The 18,959-nt window shown below is 46.2% G+C and overlaps 1 protein-coding gene across 2 annotated transcripts in view; it reads right to left on the minus strand.

Moving 5' to 3' along the window:
• The window catches only part of HIPK1 (homeodomain interacting protein kinase 1), a 55,943-nt gene extending 45,390 nt beyond the window's left edge, over positions 1–10,553 (minus strand). The window contains exon 1 of one of the 2 annotated variants that reach the window (XM_066247362.1): positions 10,367–10,553. The gene's annotated coding sequence lies outside the window, so the exon portion shown is untranslated. The remainder of the gene's footprint in view (positions 1–10,366) is intronic. The other variant, XM_066247361.1, reaches the window with a different exon arrangement.
• Positions 10,554–18,959: the final 8,406 nt, after the last annotated feature.

Here is an 18,959-nt window from a genome sequence, read left to right on the forward strand (position 1 = left end):
GCAGGATTCGCAGTATTACTAAATAACAGGTCCATAAGGCAGATCCAGCAGATTAAATTTAACACAACATAGACTCCTACTTAGGTCCATGACTAGCACAAAGCACGAGGATGAGTGACACAAGGTTTAGCAGTGAAATACAAGAAAAGCACCTTCAGTTGGTAAGAGCAATATTATCTATAATGTTCCCCTCATGTCAAAGGCTAATTCAACCTTACACTATATTCATAGAAATAATGGCCAAAATGTGGCAGATAGTGTGAAGACTATCTATTCTGCTCAGGTCATGCATAAAATAGTGTCCACTCTGTAAGATGTCCACTGATAAACTGACCAGAAGAAGGTAACTGGGATGATGTAAAGCTGGAGAGGATCTTCTGAAGAACCATGGATGTCACTCTTAGAAAAATAAGGTGAAAGGGAGGAAAAACAGCCCACCTTTGTGTCCCTGAATGTCCCATAGACACCTTAGGCTCAATAAACCCAAAGACTATCCCCAAAGCTAATACTTTCAGAGTAAAGTCCAAACATTCGACACGCAAGAGATTTCATTTTTATCTTCTCCCTTCTCAACAACACAGCCTTCAGGTGCCTTGGGGCTCTAAACTAATTCCTCTTCTCTTGCTCCATACTTTCCCCAGACTTCTCTCTCTTGAGTCCCAAATCCTAATTTCCAAGTAACTATTCTACACTGCAACTTGCGTATCTTACAGACACCTCAAATTCAACATGTCCACAGTTAAACTTATGAGCCTTCACCTCACCACATTTTTCTATTTCAATCATGAGACACCACCATACACCCCACACTGCAAGGCAAAATTCAGGGATGCAGTGAGTCTGTTTCCTCATCTATAAAATATTGATCGCAACACCCACCTTCTGGGTTATTATGAGAATTTAATGATTTAGTACATGCAATAGTGCCTGGAACTCAGTCACTATTACGTATTATCCTGACTCATTCCTCTCCCTTGTCCCCCTATAGCTAACCTATAACCCAACCTTCAATTCCACCTCCTAACCTCCTAAGTGTATTTCAAATCAGCCCTTTTTCTCTACCCCTATTGGAATCATTCTAGTTCATTCAAACTTCCAGTAGCCTCCAAACTAATCTTGAATGGGGGGGTGTCCTTTTTTAAAAACTACTCAATTTGGACGACTGCTCTTTCTTTTTTAAGAAAGAAAGTCACCAGGATGATGCAAAGCCTTCTCCCTCATCCTGCCTCTCAGGTTTCCACTGCTTTGGGGATAAAATCCAAAATCCTCCTCTGCCTTAAAAAGCTCTCCAAAACTCGGCTGTCTTCCAGAATCCCCCTATTCCAGCCATACTGCCCTTCTTTCAGTTTTTGGAAGGTCCTCAAATTCAACATAGATCTTCTGCTGGAAAACTGTTCACACACACAGTCTTCCCCAAAGTCACACACACACACACACCCCCATGCACTCCCACTGTACCCTGCTCCTCCCTGATAACTTGAAATGGTTTACTAGATGCCCGGCTACAGTAGAAGTTCCAGGAAGGCAGGTACCATATTTGTCTTGTTCTTTGCTCATAACACGAGAATCTACCACAGGCTCTGGCACCATACAGACACTCAGTGTTTGTTGGGTAATGTGACCCCCTGCCTACAAAAGGCATAGATAGCTACTCCCTACCATTCGTCTTAAACTGCAGGATTTTCAAATGCTCATTTTGTTTTTAACAGCCCTTCGTTGTAGCTGTGCAGTCCCAGAGAAATGGGGAAAGTCTCCACTCCAATACACATAATATAATTTTACTAGTCATAAGAGAATAAACACACACAACTCAAGAGGAAGGAAGCGTGACAAAGGATGTTACAGAACATGAAAAAGCAATGTGTACATTTCTTTGTGCCTGAATTCAACTAAAAACCATCTGTACTAGACTAGACAGCTGGAATGAACAAATCCTCAGCCTTCAATTTCAAAAAATGTGGTCTGGATTTACTTCAAACAATAGTTCCTTAATTTATATAAACCCTGAAGAGAAAAAAAGTGTAAATTAAAGGCTGAAGTCAGTGCAATTTAACTCCAAGGCTATGAATTTACAAATCAACTTGTTCTACCTGTATCACTAACTATACCAAACCATAATAAAAGAAAAATCTGAAAACATGTCGTATGTGCCTTTACAAAATTTACCTATTAAAATATATGCAAAAATATTTGTCACCATAAAACTGAGCCAGTTTTGAACAAGAAAGTAAATTTGCAAAATTTGTTCTCCACTGTATATCTGTTAAGCTACTAATTTTAACAATCTATCAAAAAACATGAGCACAACCCTTATGTACCTAAAAGTACTTATTAAAAGAACTAGAATGTGAAATTTTCTATTTGTAGCTATGTCTAGGAATATGGGCACTTTAAATAATGCTGAAAATAATTCATAAGATAAAAATAGCAAATTTTTAAAAGTATGTTCATAAGTAGATAGTTTCTAAAAATAATGCATTTAAAAGAGTAATGTTACTGATAACTTTTCATCCAATAAACAAAATAACAGAATCTGATGGTTTCAAATCTTCACATTCAGCACTGTAATAAAGCACAGTTCTAGAACATTTTCCTGAAAGTTTAAGTATATAAATGAATATAGTTCTTTTTTTTTTTTTTTTTTTTGTATTTTTCTGAAGCTGGAAACGGGGAGATACAGTCAGACAGACTCCCACATGCGCCCGGCACACCCACCAGGGGGCGATGCTCTGCTCACCAGGGGGCAATGCTCTGCCCCTCCAGGGCGTCGCTCCATTGCGACCAGAGCCACTCCAGCGCCTGGGGCAGAGGCCAAGGAGCCATCCCCAGCGCCCAGGCCATCCCTGCTCCAATGAAGCCTCAGCTGCGGGAGGGGAAGAGAGAGACAGAGAGGAAGGAGAGGGGGAGGGGTGGAGAAGTAGATGGGCGCTTCTCCTGTGTGCCCTGGCCGGAAATCGAACCCGGGACTTCTGCACACCAGGCCGACGCTCTACCACTGAGCCAACCAGCCAGGGCCAATGAATATAGTTCTTATTCAGTAAGACAAACTTAAGTCCAGTCACAGGAAAAGGACAACCCAGAATTGCACAGGTTATAGGGTGCACTTAAGTGTCAGCTCAGGCCACTAGGGCTCTTGTAGAGTGGTTGAGACTCATGCTGACCTTAACAAGCCCCTGGACAGAAGAAGATACAGACTCAAAGCTGCCTACAAAAACCCTCTTATTTATGTAACGCTCTGCATTTCGGCTAAAAACAGCCATTTCTAGACATAGGATAAAGATTCAATGTTCCCCAAAATATGCCTTTGCAAATGAGGAGGCAATTTTCTTCCTAGGCTGAGAACTCCCAAATAAAAATATGGAACAGAATTAACATCTGTGGGAAACTTACTACTGTCAGACAGTTCTGTCAAGGAAATTACAGTTGACCCTTGAACAATGTGGGGGGGGGGGTAGAGGCAGCGACAACTCCCTACACAGCTGAAAATCCCCCCAAACTTTATAGTACAAATATTTTCAATTCAGTTAAGAATAGTTCCCAATAAACTAAGAGTTATTTCTGACTTCCTGAAAATTTTGCAACCGACTCCAGCAATAAGTTAGTCTTTTCATTTCAAACCTGACTTTCTAAGGATTCACTATCTAAATATAATGACAAATCTGCCCACTGCATTAATCCCAAACTAGAATTAAAAGGCAAAAGACTACTGGAACTTGTACTTACTACTAAGAAGAGAGTTATGTTTTGCTAGAATCCAAGCCTTTCAAAAACAGTCAAATTAACAGCTTCTCCACTCCCTGCAATGAATGGTCACATCTATTTAACAACATTTATTGGGTGCCCCACACTAAGGTCATTACAAATTATAATCTTACTATAAAGAATTCAAATATTGTAACTAGGAATAGAACAAGTGGTTATGACAACCAAGTTAATTATGTCAGTGGTTTCCTTTAGTCTTCAATAACTTCCATTTTTTCCCTAACACACCAATAATACATTCCTGCTGCTTCTGCTTAGTGTCATCTTTGCCTCTTTGATATAATTTAACACTTGGTGACCTAAATAACCTAAAATCAGTACTGTATATTGATTTCTTCCTCTAGCACTTGTCCTCAGCTGACAGATGTACATATCCTCCAGCAAATGATATAAAAAGAATATTCACATCATTAAGGTAAATAAACAAGAATACACAGGCTATAAAAATAAAGCAAGACAAGTTTGGCAAAAACACTCTTTCACCAGAACACCAAATATCTCTCTATTCCACCCATTTTTCTCTACCCTGACTGCAAAATTCTGGACTACTTACTTCAATAGTCTAACCTGTCTCCCCCAAACTGAACTCTCAAGCCCCCGTTTTTTATATGCCCTTCTCCTAATTCACTCTTCACCTTACAACTGAAGCTTTTAAAAATGCTGATCTGCCTCGCACTTAAACCAGCAGATCAAGCCCACCCCTGCCGTTTGGATCTCCAGGCGGTGGAAGCTCCCCTCTCCCCAGCACTCTTCCCAAGGACTACACTTCTCCGCGTTCCTCACTCAGTACGCCCTGAGTAGGCTTTGCCTTCTCTGCCCCAGTTCCTACACTTCATGTTTCCCTCTGCACTTCACCTCCTCCTTAGCCTCCTCAGTTTCTAATTTCTACTTATCCTTTCAGTCTCCACTTACAGAGCCCGTTTCCAGTGTGGCACAGGCTGGGTGGGTGGGATGAAAACCTACTTTCTCCTTCATCCCAGGCTAGACTATAGTTTGCCAGGCCCTCTGTCCAATAGGAAGTGATGTGTGGGTGAGGCTTTCGTGTTTCCTTCCCTTTCTACCAGCAGGAACCCATGGAGACCCAGCTTCCACCGTGAAACCACACCCAAGGGACGGCAGAGCAACAAGATGGAAAGAACATGGGTCCCTGAATGGTCATGCAGAGTGAGGCCGCCTGCCCACCAGGAATGTTCACTTCAACTTGGAGCATTTGGCTGTTACGAAAGAGGAAGACAATTTTCCTTCAGCCAAAATGTTGTTTAGTCAGCCTTAGGATGACACACATACGGAGAAAAGCCTTCCCCATACCACTTCAAACTGGGTTAGGTTTGCTGGTAAGGCTCCCATAACATCCTTTACTATCACATACTACACTCGTACTTACTAATTTCATTTATTCATTTAACAAACATGGCTAGCTGCCTGGCACTGGTCTAGGCACTAGAAGTGACAGAGGTGTTCTAGGTGGATAAAACCTTTATCTGCTGGAGTTTACTTTCTGTGAGGGATACAAATACACACACACACTCTACATACAGTAGCTAGTGAGAAATGCTATAATGAAAATCAAACGCAAAGGATATGACAGAGATGTTGCAAGAAGGAGACACCCTAGATTTGGTGGTCAGGGGAGGCCTTGAAATATGGTGGCACCTGAGCTTAGACCAAGTTGACAGGAAGGTGCCATTGAAAGTGAAAGAATAATTAGTGCCAAGACACACTCTTGGCCTATTTACGAAGAAACCTGCATGCATGGAAAGGAACAAGGGAGAAAACAGGAGAAACAGGACCCAAAGAGGCAGACAGGAGTGACTTATGGACCACTCGGGATTTTATTCTCTGTACAACTATTTGTAATTATTTATTTAAAAGTTGACATCTAAAATCAAGTCTCATAAGGCAAACAAATCTCAACAGCAGAGTAGGTGCCCCCCCTTAATCACCAGCATATATTCAGAGTGGGCGGCACGGTTTGGCACAGTATATGTCAAATGTAGCATGAGCCCTGGCTGGATAGCTTGGTTGGTTAGAGCTGTGGTCCCCAACCTCCGGGCCGCGGACCGGTACCGGTCCATGGGCCATTTGGTACCGGTCCACAGAGAAAGAATAAATAACTTACATTATTTCTGTTTTATTTAATTTAAGTCTGAACAATGTTTTATTTTTTAAAAATGACCAGATTCCCTCTGTTACATCCATCTAGGACTCACTCTTTTTTTTTTTTTTTAAGATTATTTATTTTTATTTATTTTTTTACAGAGACAGAGCCAGTGAGAGGGATCGACAGGACAGACAGACAGGAACGGAGAGATGAGAAGCATCAATCATTAGTTTTTCGTTGCGCATTGCGACATTTTAGTTGTTCATTGATTGCTTTCTCATATGTGCCTTGACCGTGGGGCTACAGCAGACTGAGTAACCCTTTGCTCGAGCCATCGACCTTGGGTCCAAGGTGGTGAGTTTTTTTGCTCTAACCAGATGAGCCTGTGCACAGGTTGGCAACCTCGGGTCTCAAACCTGGATCCTCCACATCCCAGTCTGATGCTCTATCCACTGCGCCACCGCCTGGTCAGGCCTAAGACTCACTCTTGCCGTTTGTCTCGGTCACGTGCTACATTTATCAGTCCCACCCTAAAGGCCGGTCTGTGAAAATATTTTCTGACATTAAACTGTTCCGTGGCCCAAAAAAGGTTGGGGACCACTGGGTTAGAGAATCCTCCCGAAGCAGAGGTTGCCGACTGGATCCACGGTCAGGGCACATATACAGGAGCAGATCGATGTTCCCGTCTCTCTTTCTCTCTCTCCCTTCCCCCCTCCCTTAAATAAATAAATAAAAATTTTAAAAAAGAAAAATGTTTGTCAGAATGAACAACTATACATAGATCACACTACTTCTCCATATGTAGATAAACATAAGGGGATCTCAGAAGTCATTCTGACTAAATTAGAGAAATACTCACATGATGAAACAGAAATTACAGTCTCTTGTCTACAAGAAAAAATAGGTATAGTGACACAGAAGGAGAAAATGAGCTTGAAACCCTACGGACACCGTCTGAATCAAAGCTCCCCACCCACTTCCCTGTAGCACTTCCTTCATATGGAACCATGTGAAACAAGCCAGTTCCCCAACCAGTATACAAAAATAGGGGGTGAAGTAGGTGGTGTTCCCTGACAAAGGAGTAACTACAATTCTACGTAATTTCCAGCCATTAAAATCAATTTTGCGGCCCTGGCCGGTTGGCTCAGCGGTAGAGCGTCGGCCTGGTGTGAGGGGGACCCGGGTTCGATTCCCGGCCAGGGCGCATAGGAGAAGCGCCCATTTGCTTCTCCAACCCCACCCCCTCCTTCCTCTCTGTCTCTCTTCCCCTCCCGCAGCCAAGGCTCCATTGGAGCAAAGATGGCCCGGGCGCTGGGGATGGCTCCTTGGCCTCTGCCCCAGGTGCTAGAGTGGCTCTGGTCGTGGCAAAGCGACGCCCCAGAGGGGCAGAGCATCGCCCCCTAGTGGGCAGAGCTTCGCCCCTGGTGGGCGTGCCGGGTGGATCCCGGTCAGGCGCATGCAGGAGTCTGTCTGACTGTCTCTCCCCGTTTCCAGCTTCAGGAAAAAAAAAAAAAATCAATTTTGCAATATTTTAATAAACTGGCTGAGGGCTGCTTTCCTTCTAGGCAGGATATTGTTACCTATATTTCAATGGCTCTCTTATATTTGGAATGACGAATCTATAGCAACCACACAAAAAGGAAAGTAGGTATCCTTGGTGTTTACTAAAAAGGTTCTATTTTAGTATGTGCATGGGACAGTCTACAGGTCTGTACAGTTTAAAATGAAGAAAGCTGTATCTCCAGCTTCTAGCATAAGGTGAATGTCAAATTAAGACACGGTTCAATCTGAAACAGAAAGTAAGTAAGACCCTGTTTAAACCAGCCAGCAAAGGCCTAATGAAAACAGGACCTAAGCAAGGTAACAACAGTTTGGCAGGTGGGAGGTGGAAAGAGCTCTTACAGATGAGTGAGAAGACTTCTGCCAGTATGCCAGGGGAGAGAGGAAAATGAAAAACTGTTTAAAGGAGAAAATCAGAATCAAATATGTATTTGATTAGAGAAGACACTGGCAAAAAAGTACTGGGATTCTTACAGCAAAAACGAACCTTACGGTACTCTTGCTAAAACTCCTTAATGCCAAGAAGAGAAAAAGACCCACAAAAGCCAACCAGTTTTACAGTTAATGGGTAGCGATGCTGGCAGAGAACTCAGGCCTTCAGAGTCTTCTTCGTTCGGCTCTCTGAGAAAGCACGGCACCAGGCCCTAAAGAACCCAAAAGAAACACGAAAGTTTCCCTATCTTCCATGAGCTCAGAATGTTGCTTCGGTGATACGACACACAAATAAGGAAGAGAAAAAAATGTAAAAGCAGAACATAAATTTCTTTTAAGTGCCAAATTATGTCCTACAAAAATACATAAAGGTATTTAGGGAGCTGGGAGATTTGGAACAAAAAACAGAAGAGGAATCAAAAAGCAAACCAGTGATTGTTGAAGTGATACTTGAAGGAAAAATCATTTTAATGACTTGTGTTCAGAATGGCATGAAATATGAGGGAAGAAACTGGAGAGGAATTCATAACTGTAACTTTTAAAATAAACTGGGGAAAAAATGATGCTTTCTTTATCTAGTTGTGAAAATGAAAATAAAAGGGAAGATTGGGAAGTTCATGTTTACAAATTACTTCAAATTACAAAAAGACCAGTTAAAATATGTAACTAACAACAAGTTGCCCAAGTTCAAAGTGTCAGAAGTTTACAGGGCAGGTTCGGCTCACTGATCTCTACCAACACAACTATTGAGCTGTGCTTATGAAAACAAAACCACAGGATGAAAGAATTCTATTTTCCTGAGAATTGTTAACTTTGAGACTATCTTTTTTTTTTTTTTTCTTTTAGAAGGGAGTTAGTTCTACTTTGGTTTTCGATCTCAAGTTACCAATCTACTTGCACTGCAATCCATAAAACTACAATGTCTAAAGTTAGGGTAAACTATTCATGAAAATGTCACCAGCAAAAGTCCTACTTATCAACCAGAGCCAGTATATTTACAAGATCTCATTCACCATTTTAATCATCAGATGCTTTACTGGCTTGGCTGACTGCAGTTCTTACCACAAGTACTTTACCAAAATATCTTTCAAGCCAGCAACAGTATCCTACAGTTAATGATATCCTTCATCATACCATCATACCAGTATTACAACACAGAATCCTTAGATAATTACACGTAAAGACCCAAAATCACCAGATGAATAACAACTATTAAGTAAAACGACTCACTGGTTGATTTTTTGTTTTACAGAAAGCTTTAGAGCTATATGGGGGGGGGGGGGGGGCTGGTAATGATTTGCATCCTCTGTAATCTTTAAAACAAAACAAAACAGAAAACACAAAACTGCAGACCAAGAATCAAAAATAGCTTTACATAAACAAGAGCAAAATTGTAGGTTTTGCTGAGGGCATCAGCCACTTAATTTAACCCCACTTCATTAGGCGCAGGAAGCCACACTGCTGTTTTCATCAGAGTTACTAGGAAACAAACAAGATAAAGGACAGACTGAGCAGAAGAGCCTACAGCTGAATATTTTGATGCAATTACCGAAAAATTCCCAAAGCAAGCATCGAGGGCTGCCTCAAAATGAGTCCATCTACCACTGAGTCGGTGGTTTGGAGGCAACACAAACTGGAGCCCGGGATTGTTTTTCCCCTTTTCTAGCCGCCCGCCCTCCCCCCACCTAAACAGGAAAGAAAGCGCGCCCAGCATAAACACAGACCACTGCTCCCGGATTGTCACAACAAACTGGAGGGCAGACCAGCGCTCCCGGTGACCGAACTCCGGGTCTTGGTTGCTAGGCACAAAAAGGGCCTCTTTCCCAGACCTGTGAGCAGTGTGGGCCTTACCCAAGAGTTTCGGTTGTTTCCTCGCCTTTTATTTTTTCCTTAAAGGAAAGCTTTGGGAAAGAAACAGCAAAAGTTTCCCTCTGAGCCAGACCCCTAGCTCTGCCTCGCGCAGACACACACGTTCGGTGGGCTGGTCCCCCGCCGTCTCCCCATCCTTACCAATGACAAACCTAACGCTCAAACACCTTCCGCCGAGAGGACAGGGAGGCTTCCACACCCACCCTCCGCCGCCGGGCTCTCCAGACACCGCGCCCGGGTCCCAAGCCGCACAAACGACCCGCCACCGCGGGGATCGGCAAAGCTGCGAAACACACACGCACCAGCCACCCCTGGGAACCGGCCACGCCAGCCGGGCACCCAGCGGCCGGGCGAGGAGACTCCAGGCGGCCCCCTGTCATCTGAGGACAACAACACGCCCAGGAAAGAAGTGGCAGGAGGCATGGGGAGTTGCCCCGAACACAAGCCGGGAGCCTCCCCGCTTTCTGCGGACGCAATCCCCTGCGCGGCCGACAGCGGCCGGGCCGCACGACTCGGCGCCCGGTCCCGGGCGGGGGCCCCGACAGAGGCGCCCCGGAGAGCCCGCGGCCCGCCCGGTCCTCCTCGGGGAGCCGATCCGACGTCGCTCCCGGCCCAGGACCCCTCCCGCCGGGGCCGACTCACCGCCGGTGTGTCTGGTTCTCAGCCGCGAGCTGGGGCTGCCGTGAGGAGGCGGCGGAGGAGACGAGATCCGGGGCCCCGCCGCCGGGTCATCATACCCCCCGCGCGAGCCGGCCCGGGCCCCGGCCCCCGCCCCCCGGAGCCGTCCCCGCGCCCGTCCCGCGGGAGGAGCCCCCTGCGCCCCCCGCCCGCTCCGCCGCCCGGCCCCTGGCCGCCGCCGCCGCAGCCCCGCGCGCTCCCGCCTCGGCCTCCCGCTGCCGTTCGGGGCCGCCGCCGGGCCCCTCGCTCCGCGGCCGCTGTTGTCGCCAGACCCGACGAGACGAGCGCCGAGCGGCCGCCCCATCCGGCCGGCCCCGCCCCGCGGGAACTATTCACCCGCCCCGCGCCATGACACCTACTGAGGCGGAAGTGTCGAGCTGCCGGCGGATGGCGGCCGCCCTGCGGTCCTGACGCGGGTGGGAGCCGGCGGGCCGTGGTGGGGGCCTCCGCGGGGAGCCAGCGTGGGTCGCGGGCCGGGCCGAGTTGCCCGCCCCGTCCCCGCCGACCCCGCGGTGATCTCAAGGTGCTTGGCGGCGGTAAGGGTCCAGCTGTAAAATGTCAGCCCAGCCAGTGTGACATCACCACGGCCCCGTGTGACACCCCCAGAAATTAGGCAGCGCGCGGGGAGGCAGTGCCTACCTGGGGAGCCCCCCTCTGGTGAGCAAGTTCCTCAGTTTGGGCTTTCACGTTTCGTTGCATCTACAGACGTTCTAACAGAGCGACATCCGTGTGTGGGTGCAGAGCCCCTTACGGGGCTCCCCCATGGCCGCCTGGGGAACCCGTTTTTGCGATCTGGGAGGAAGAATCGCTGTGCTCTGCACCAATCCCTCAAAACATGCAGTGAGCGAAAGCTACCATACTTGTCTTGTCTCACTGGGAGTCAGTAAGGCTGGATATTCAAGGAGCGGAATGCGTTGGGCACCCAACATTCTGGAAAAAAATGGACACTGCTTGCAAACTGGAAAGACAGGTGCCATCTCCCACGGTCAAGAGTTTCTAGAGGACTGCACATAAACCTCCCGCTGTGTAAAATGTTCTGATTCCTAAAGTGAGGCACATTTTTAGGGAGACAGTAGTATAATCTTTTCTTTCTTTTTTTTTTTTTTTTCCGTCCCAGGAGTACTGGAGGCTGCAATTATAAGCCCTGGAAAGGGACAGTCCAGCATTCTGGACACCTGCATATGCTCTGAGAAGGGGGGCAGATGTGGCTATGACAAGATTCTGCTATCTACCTTCAGATCTCACTCATACATCCTTGACCCCTTGGAATCCCCATTTAACCACACACAAAAAAGATAATTTTTGGGACCGTGTGCTCAAGTGGTTAATACTACCTTTGGGTTTCTCTCCTGGCTTGATACCACTGGGAGCAGTTCTGTTTTATTGGGAACAGGGAAGTTATTTCCCTAGAGGACTTGGGTTAGCAAAACAGGACAGTTCTGTTTGCTTATTTTCAGAGAAACTTAGAGAACATAAAGTCCTACATTGGGGCTGAGCAGGGAAACATCAAGACAGAGAGTGGGTGAGCCTGCCTGGGAGCCAGGAAAAAGGTAGAACACATCCTGCTCAGAAAACAGGCTGCCAGGACACTCGCTGCTTACCGGGCCTCGGTTCAACCCAGGCCAAGGGCATGCTCCTAAGCTTCTACTTCCCAAATTATGTTCCTTTCCTTTTTTCAAACACATCTCAAAATTCACCCCTAGGGAGCCTTTCCTGATTGACCCCCCTCCCCACTTTATTTGAATTGTTCAGTTCTGCATTACCATCTGACTACTTAAGTATTTATCCTTGTTGATCTCTTTTTTCACTGTGCTTAGGTCATTTCCTCCATCTGTCTCCCTACATGGAGACCTTCTTAACATCTGGTATTTTCCCCTTTCTATCATAATATCATTCATTCATCTAGCCAGCAAACTGCTTGTATGCCTGCTTTACCCCAGGCAGTCATCTCAACACTGGATCAGGTGCTAGATGAATAAGACATGATCTTTTCCTTAAAGAGTTTACAGTCTGATGAGAAAAAAAATTCATGGAGACATGTATGAGATTTGAATGACAGCATTGGGGAACACCTTCAGAGAAGGCAGGATTTGAGCATGGCATGGTCAAAGAAGTTTCAAAGTGCGTATAACATAGCTAGAGTTCTATTTGCCTATTCAGCAAATATCTGTTGAGTATTCTCTGTGTGCCAGGCACTATATTAGAAATCAAGACACAAAGAAAAAGTGTGGTCCATATTTAGAAGGGGCTTACAGTTTAGCAGAAAAGTGACAGAATATGGAATTAGTAAAGTAGACTGAGTCAGATGTTGCAAGGCAATGAAGAGCGAGTAGAGATTTAAACAGACAGGTAATATGAAAGCACCTGCCCTGGCCGGTTGGCTCAGCGGTAGAGCGTCGGCCTGGCGTGCGGGGGACCCGGGTTCGATTCCCAGCCAGGGCACATAGGAGAAGCGCCCATTTGCTTCTCCACCCCCCCCCCTCCTCTCTGTCTCTCTCTTCCCCTCCTGCAGCCAAGGCTCCATTGGAGCAAAGATGGCCCAGGCGGTGGGGATGGCTTCTTGGCCTCTGCCCCAGGCGCTAGAGTGGCTCTGGTCACAGCAGAGCGATGCCCCAGAGGGGCAGAGCATCGCCCCCTGGTGGACAGAGCGTCGCCCCCTGGTGGGCGTGCCGGGTGGTTCCCGGTCCGGCACAATGCGGGAGTCTGTCTGACTGTCTCTCCCCGTTTCCAGCTTCAGAAAAATACAAAAAAAAAAAAGAAAGCACCTGTGTGTTGAAGAGGGCGGTGAGAAGGATGGCAAGCTCGAGTGGGTGAAGAGTAGAGAAAGAGAACATGATTAGTAAACTATCATGAGAGTTTGGTCAAGCAAGGAACATGGAGAGAAACAGGCAGATGTGGGAACTGCTCCCTCCCAGACAAAGGGCAGCTGGAGAGGGAGATGGAGCAGCTGCCAGCTGGAAGCTTCCAAGGCTCTTGTAGGGTATAACAGCCCCCGAGGGCCCAGGACCTAGATCAATGTTGCAGGCAAGAAGTCACTTGCTCAGGAGCAGCAGTGCTTACAGCCAAGTAGAAGCTGGCCAAAGGCTGTGTCTTAAGAGAAACTGATTCAAAAACGAGGAAAACGATCCAAACAAGGCATCCAGTGGGGCCAGGACAAAAAAGAATTCAGGGAGAAGCCAATAGCTGTACAACTGGGAAAACAAGATGAGAGTAATGGTCAGAAGTAAAGGCTAGAGCCTGACCAGGCAGTGGCGCAATGGATAGAGCATCGTACTGGGATGCAAGAGGACCCAGGTTCAAGACCCCAAGCTCACTAGCTTGAGTGCAGGCTCATCTGGTTTGAGCAAAGCTCATCAGCTTGGACCCAAGGTCGCTGGCTTGAGCAAGGGGTTGAGCAAGGGGTTCCTCGGTCTGTTGAAGGCCCGCGGTCAAGGCACATATGAGAAAGCAATCAATGAACAACTAAGGTGTCGCAACGAAAAACTAATGATTGATGCTTCTCATCTCTCTCCATTCCTGTCTGTCTGTCCCTGTCTATCCCTCTCTCTGACTCTCTCTTTCTGTCTCTGTTAAAAAAAAAAAAAAAAAGTAAAGGCTAGAAGAAAGAACATGGATAAATCCACTGAGCCGGCAGAGGAATGAAGACACGAGGTCTGGAGCTACCATAGCTATCTTGTGAGCATAAATGTGACAGCAAACAAAGACGAAGACAACATGCTGGGGACGGCAAAGGAGACAGAGTGTGCCCTTGGGGACATAGTGGAACTTCTGAGTGTACCTGGAATGGCCCACTTCTGGACTCCTTTTTAAGTAATAAACATTCTACATTCTTGCATTTTAAGGACACTATCAGACAAGTTTTCTATTATTTGCAACCTAAACCAGTCTTAACTGATACAGGAGAGATTTTTCTAGAAGAAAGAGATAAGCTGTGGTGTCCAAATGTTCTGAGACATAAAGGAGACTAGGGACCGAAGAGTGGCCAGTGGATTTAGCAATTAGAAGGTCACTCATCTCAGTAAGAACAATTTTAGAAATGTGGTGGGGACAGAAGAAATTTGGCTCCTATGTGGGATTTTTTATAGTATGAGTGATGACTCACAAACCCAGAAGCATGGTTTGGTCCATCAGTGTGATAGACTCTATTCTGGTCAATTCCTGTGTTCAGCTCTCAGTCTCCAAAGAAGCTGCTTGGGTCTGTGCCGTCCACTCAACTACATCCCGGACATTAGAGCTGAGTCATTCTGACTGCTCTGTTTCAATTCTCAAGAAGAAGCCAGGAAAAGTTGTTCTGGCCCTTTAACTGGCTTCATGGACAATAAATCCAGCATGTGTGATGGAGGTTAGAATGAAACTTTTTCTTCTTCCAAGGCTTATTGACTATATAATAAGTACCAGGCACTGAGTTAGAATAAAAAGATGAATTAAGCATAGTCCTTGCCCTCAAGGGTCTCACAATATAGTTAAGGCAACCAATTAGCAACAATTAGCACAAGTCTGAGATATTGGTCCTCAAGGTGGTATTAAAAATGTCTGGGGGTAGGCCCTGGCCGGTTGGCTCAGCGGTAGAGCGTTGGCCTGGCGTGTGGGGGACCCGGGTTCGATTCCCGGCCAGGGCACATAGGAGAAGCACCCATTTGCTTCTCCACCCCCCCCCCTCCTTCCTCTCTGTCTCTCTCTTCCCCTCCCGCAGCCAAGGCTCCATTGGAGCAAAGATGGCCCGGGCGCTGGGGATGGCTCCTTGGCCGCTGCCCCAGGCGCTAGAGTGGCTCTAGTTGCGGCAGAGCGATGCCCCAGAGGGGCAGAGCATCGCCCCCTGGTGGGCAGAGCGTCGCCCCTGTGGACGTGCCGGGTGGATCCCGGTTGGGCGCATGCGGGAGTCTGTATGACTGTCTCTCCCCGTTTCCAGCTTCAGAAAAATACAAAAAAATAAATAAATAAATAAATAAATAAATAAAAATGTCTGGGGGTCACTGTAGAAGCTTCTAAAAGTATTGTTGTTGAGTGAGCAGGGACTTAGAGAAGATGGCACTACTTCTGCTATGCCATCAGGAGATGTTTTGTTTTCAGTAACTGAGGTACACGTTTAATGCAAATTATAAACGGAAAAGTAGGCCGTTATATTGTATTTGATACTATTATAAGGAGCATGAGGTCTGAGGTGTGACAAGTACTGTCTGGGGAAGAAGAAGTTAACCGTCTGCTGCCTTCGGCTGCCGGAGAGCAGAGGAGTTAGGAACTGAAGCCAGGGCAGAGATGACTGTGGTATATACACAGCTGAGAAGTGAAGCCCCACCTGTATTGGGGACGTGCCCAGGGCAATCAGGTGAGTGAGGACTCTGCATTTCGTCACCAAGGTCCCTCCTCCATATTGGGAAAGGCTTTGTCTCCTCACCACCTCCACACCTCCCTCCTTCGCCAGCGTCAAACTGCTAATGCTGGCTTGGTTGCTGGGCTCAAGAGTGTGATTGCAGGCGGGAGTCTAATCTGACTTGCATGCTCTCAAGTGTTTGCTAGTGTTGTTTTCTTTTTGCATCAGAATAGGACATTTTGGGGACTGGGTCCCCGCAGAAATGATGGTTTTGGTGGAATAGGAGTTTGGATAAAAGGACACGAGTCAAATACCAGTAATTAAAAGAAAGGGAGTGGGGAACTAGAGAGGTGGTGGTTGCCAACACTGTGAAAGCACCAAGTGCCACTGAGTTGTACACTTTAAAACGGTTAATTGCCTGGCCAGCTAGCTCAGTTGGTTAGAGCGTCGGCCCGATACACCAAGGTTGCTGGTTCGATCTCTGGTCAGGACACATCCAAGGATCAATCAATAAATGCCAAATGATTTTGTAAAATAAACTTTTTTTTTTTTTTTTTACAGAGACTGAGAGAGAGTCAGAGGGATAGAAAGGGACAGACAGACAGGAACAGAGAGATGAGAAGCATCAATCATTAGTTTTTCTTTTTTTCTTTTTTTTTTTTTTTCATTTTTCTGAAGCTGGAAACAGGGAGAGACAGTCAGACAGACTCCCGCATGCGCCCGACCGGGATCCACCCGGCACGCCCACCAGGGGCGATGCTCTGCCCACCAGGGGGCGATGCTCTGCCCATCCTGGGCGTCGCCATGTTGCGACCAGAGCCACTCTAGCGCCTGAGGCAGAGGCCACAGAGCCATCCCCAGCGCCCGGGCCATCCTTGCTCCAATGGAGCCTCGGCTGCGGGAGGGGAAGAGAGAGACAGAGAGGAAAGCGCGGTGGAGGGGTGGAGAAGCAAATGGGCGCTTCTCCTGTGTGCCCTGGCCGGGAATCGAACCCGGGTCCTCCGCACGCTAGGCCGACGCTCTACCGCTGAGCCAACCGGCCAGGGCTATCATTAGTTTTTCATTGAGCATTGCAACACCTTAGTTGTTCATTGATTGCTTTCTCATATGTGCCTTGACCATGGGCCTTCAGCGGACCAAGTAACCCCTTGCTTGAGCCAGCGACCTTGGGTCCAAGCTGGTGAATTTTTGCTCAAACCAGATGAGACCACGCTCAAGCTGGCGACTTCGGGATCTCAAACCTGGGTCTTCCACATCCCAGTCTGACGCTCTATCCACTGCACCACCGCCTGGTCAGGCAAAATAAACTTTTAAAAAGGTTAATTGTATGTTATGTGAATTTCACCCCAATTTTAAAAAGAAAAAAAAAGAAGATGGAAGATTTGTAGGAATTAGAGATAATGGGCAAGAGACTTTACCCCTAATTTTCCTGATTTTCAAAGATGAACGCAGAGATTATTCTGGGGGAAGAGCAAATGCCTTGAAGACTCATACAAGCCGTGTTTACTCCTCCTCAGACCCTCCTCCCCCCACAATCGTGTCTATTTCTTCCCTCTTCTGCACATACCATCTTACTCTTGTTCACGTTCTTCATATACCAGCCCTTTATTATTGTTTTTAAATTGATTTTAATGAGAGAGAGAGAGACAGGAACATAGAGCGGTTCCTGTATGTGCCCTGACCGGGGATGGAACTGGCAACTTCTGTGCTTCCGGATGATGCTCTAACCAACTGAGCTATCTGGCCAGGGCTTATACACCAATCCTTTATTCAACAAAACTAGGGGATGGTGCTTTTCTCTCCCATCCCCTGGACCAGCATTATTTCTTATCATCCCTCTGCCATTCCATAACTTCTCACCTTTTCTCTGACCAACTGTTATACAGGCTTTTGGCACCTGCATTCCGAGTGTCTTTCCCTCTTATCAATTCTAAGCAAAACTCAAAGGCAAGATAAATACTCTGGGAAAGCACACAGAGACCCACAAGGTGAAGGGCAATGAATCAGGGCAGAAACGTGAAGGTTCCTAATTGAGTATTAGTTGTGCTAAGTCATTTTGCACTTCCTACAAACTCAGAAATCAAAAAGGCCCCAAAGCACAAGTGTCTGACACAATTCCTGATGTGGTTGGTACTAATGACTATTTTGCTGAGTAAATTACTGAGTGTTTATTCATACTCAAAGGATCAGAATTCAGTTAACCATCGAATATAGAATTTAAGAAATCTTGATCTTTGACTTTAACATTGTTTTATTACTTTTGGAAACACTTTAATAAAATTGGTAAGCTGCCACGTGGTTAGCAAGTGGTTCTTTCCACTGGGGGTGGGGTAGGAGGGGCCCTATCAAAACCCTAGAGGCAAAATTCTCCAGTGTGAAACAGGCTGCTGCCTGACCAACCTGTGCTCCCAGGATGTCCAGTACGTTAGAACAACATGGGCTTTGGAGCCCGATGTCAGCAGGAATCCTGACTCTTCTAGTTACTAGGAGTGAATGGGCATGCCTAATTTCCTTATCCTTAAAATGGAGATGATACCTTTTCCTTACCTTCCTCATTCCACCTATCAGAAAATTTCTTTAATGCTACTTCCAAAGTAATTCTGAATCCATTCCTGTTCATCTCACCTGGTGCCGCCTGTGAAACCAGAAAGTACGAGAAGTGAAATACAGAGTAATAACAGGTATGGATTTTCACTCCTATCATAATGAAAAGGGACTGCACCTTTTAATTATGTCTACATTGACTCCGAGCCTTGCAGAGAGAGGATGCATTCTCATCAGCTAAAACTTACCTTGTTCATTCCGTGCTCTTCTGTAAGGATATAAGATATTACAACTTGGTGAATTAGAAAGGCTCAATTCAGACTACATTCAACTATACTCTATTCTCTATTGTATCTTAGCGAACTCTCCTCACAGACACAGATATTCAAAGATCAGGACAACTGTTATTTTCTACAAACGTTTATGGTTAAAAAAATAAATAATTTTAAAAGTAAGTCTTCTCAGATAAGTGAAATTTTTTGTTGGTGAGTCTTTGTCTCTCAGGAAATGCGACCTCTAACCCCAAGGCTTGTGCTGACCCCAAAGTAAGTAAACCGTTTCTGGTTGTTGTTGTTGTTGTTTTTAATTAATTTATTTATTTTTATTTATTCATTTTAGAGAGGAGAGGGAGAGACAGACAGACAGAGAGAGAGAGAGACAGAGAGAGAGAAGGGGGGGAGGAGCTGGAAGCATCAACTCCCA

This window comes from Saccopteryx bilineata, chromosome 11 (assembly GCF_036850765.1).
Source record: "Saccopteryx bilineata isolate mSacBil1 chromosome 11, mSacBil1_pri_phased_curated, whole genome shotgun sequence".
Taxonomy (NCBI): domain Eukaryota; kingdom Metazoa; phylum Chordata; class Mammalia; order Chiroptera; family Emballonuridae; genus Saccopteryx; species Saccopteryx bilineata.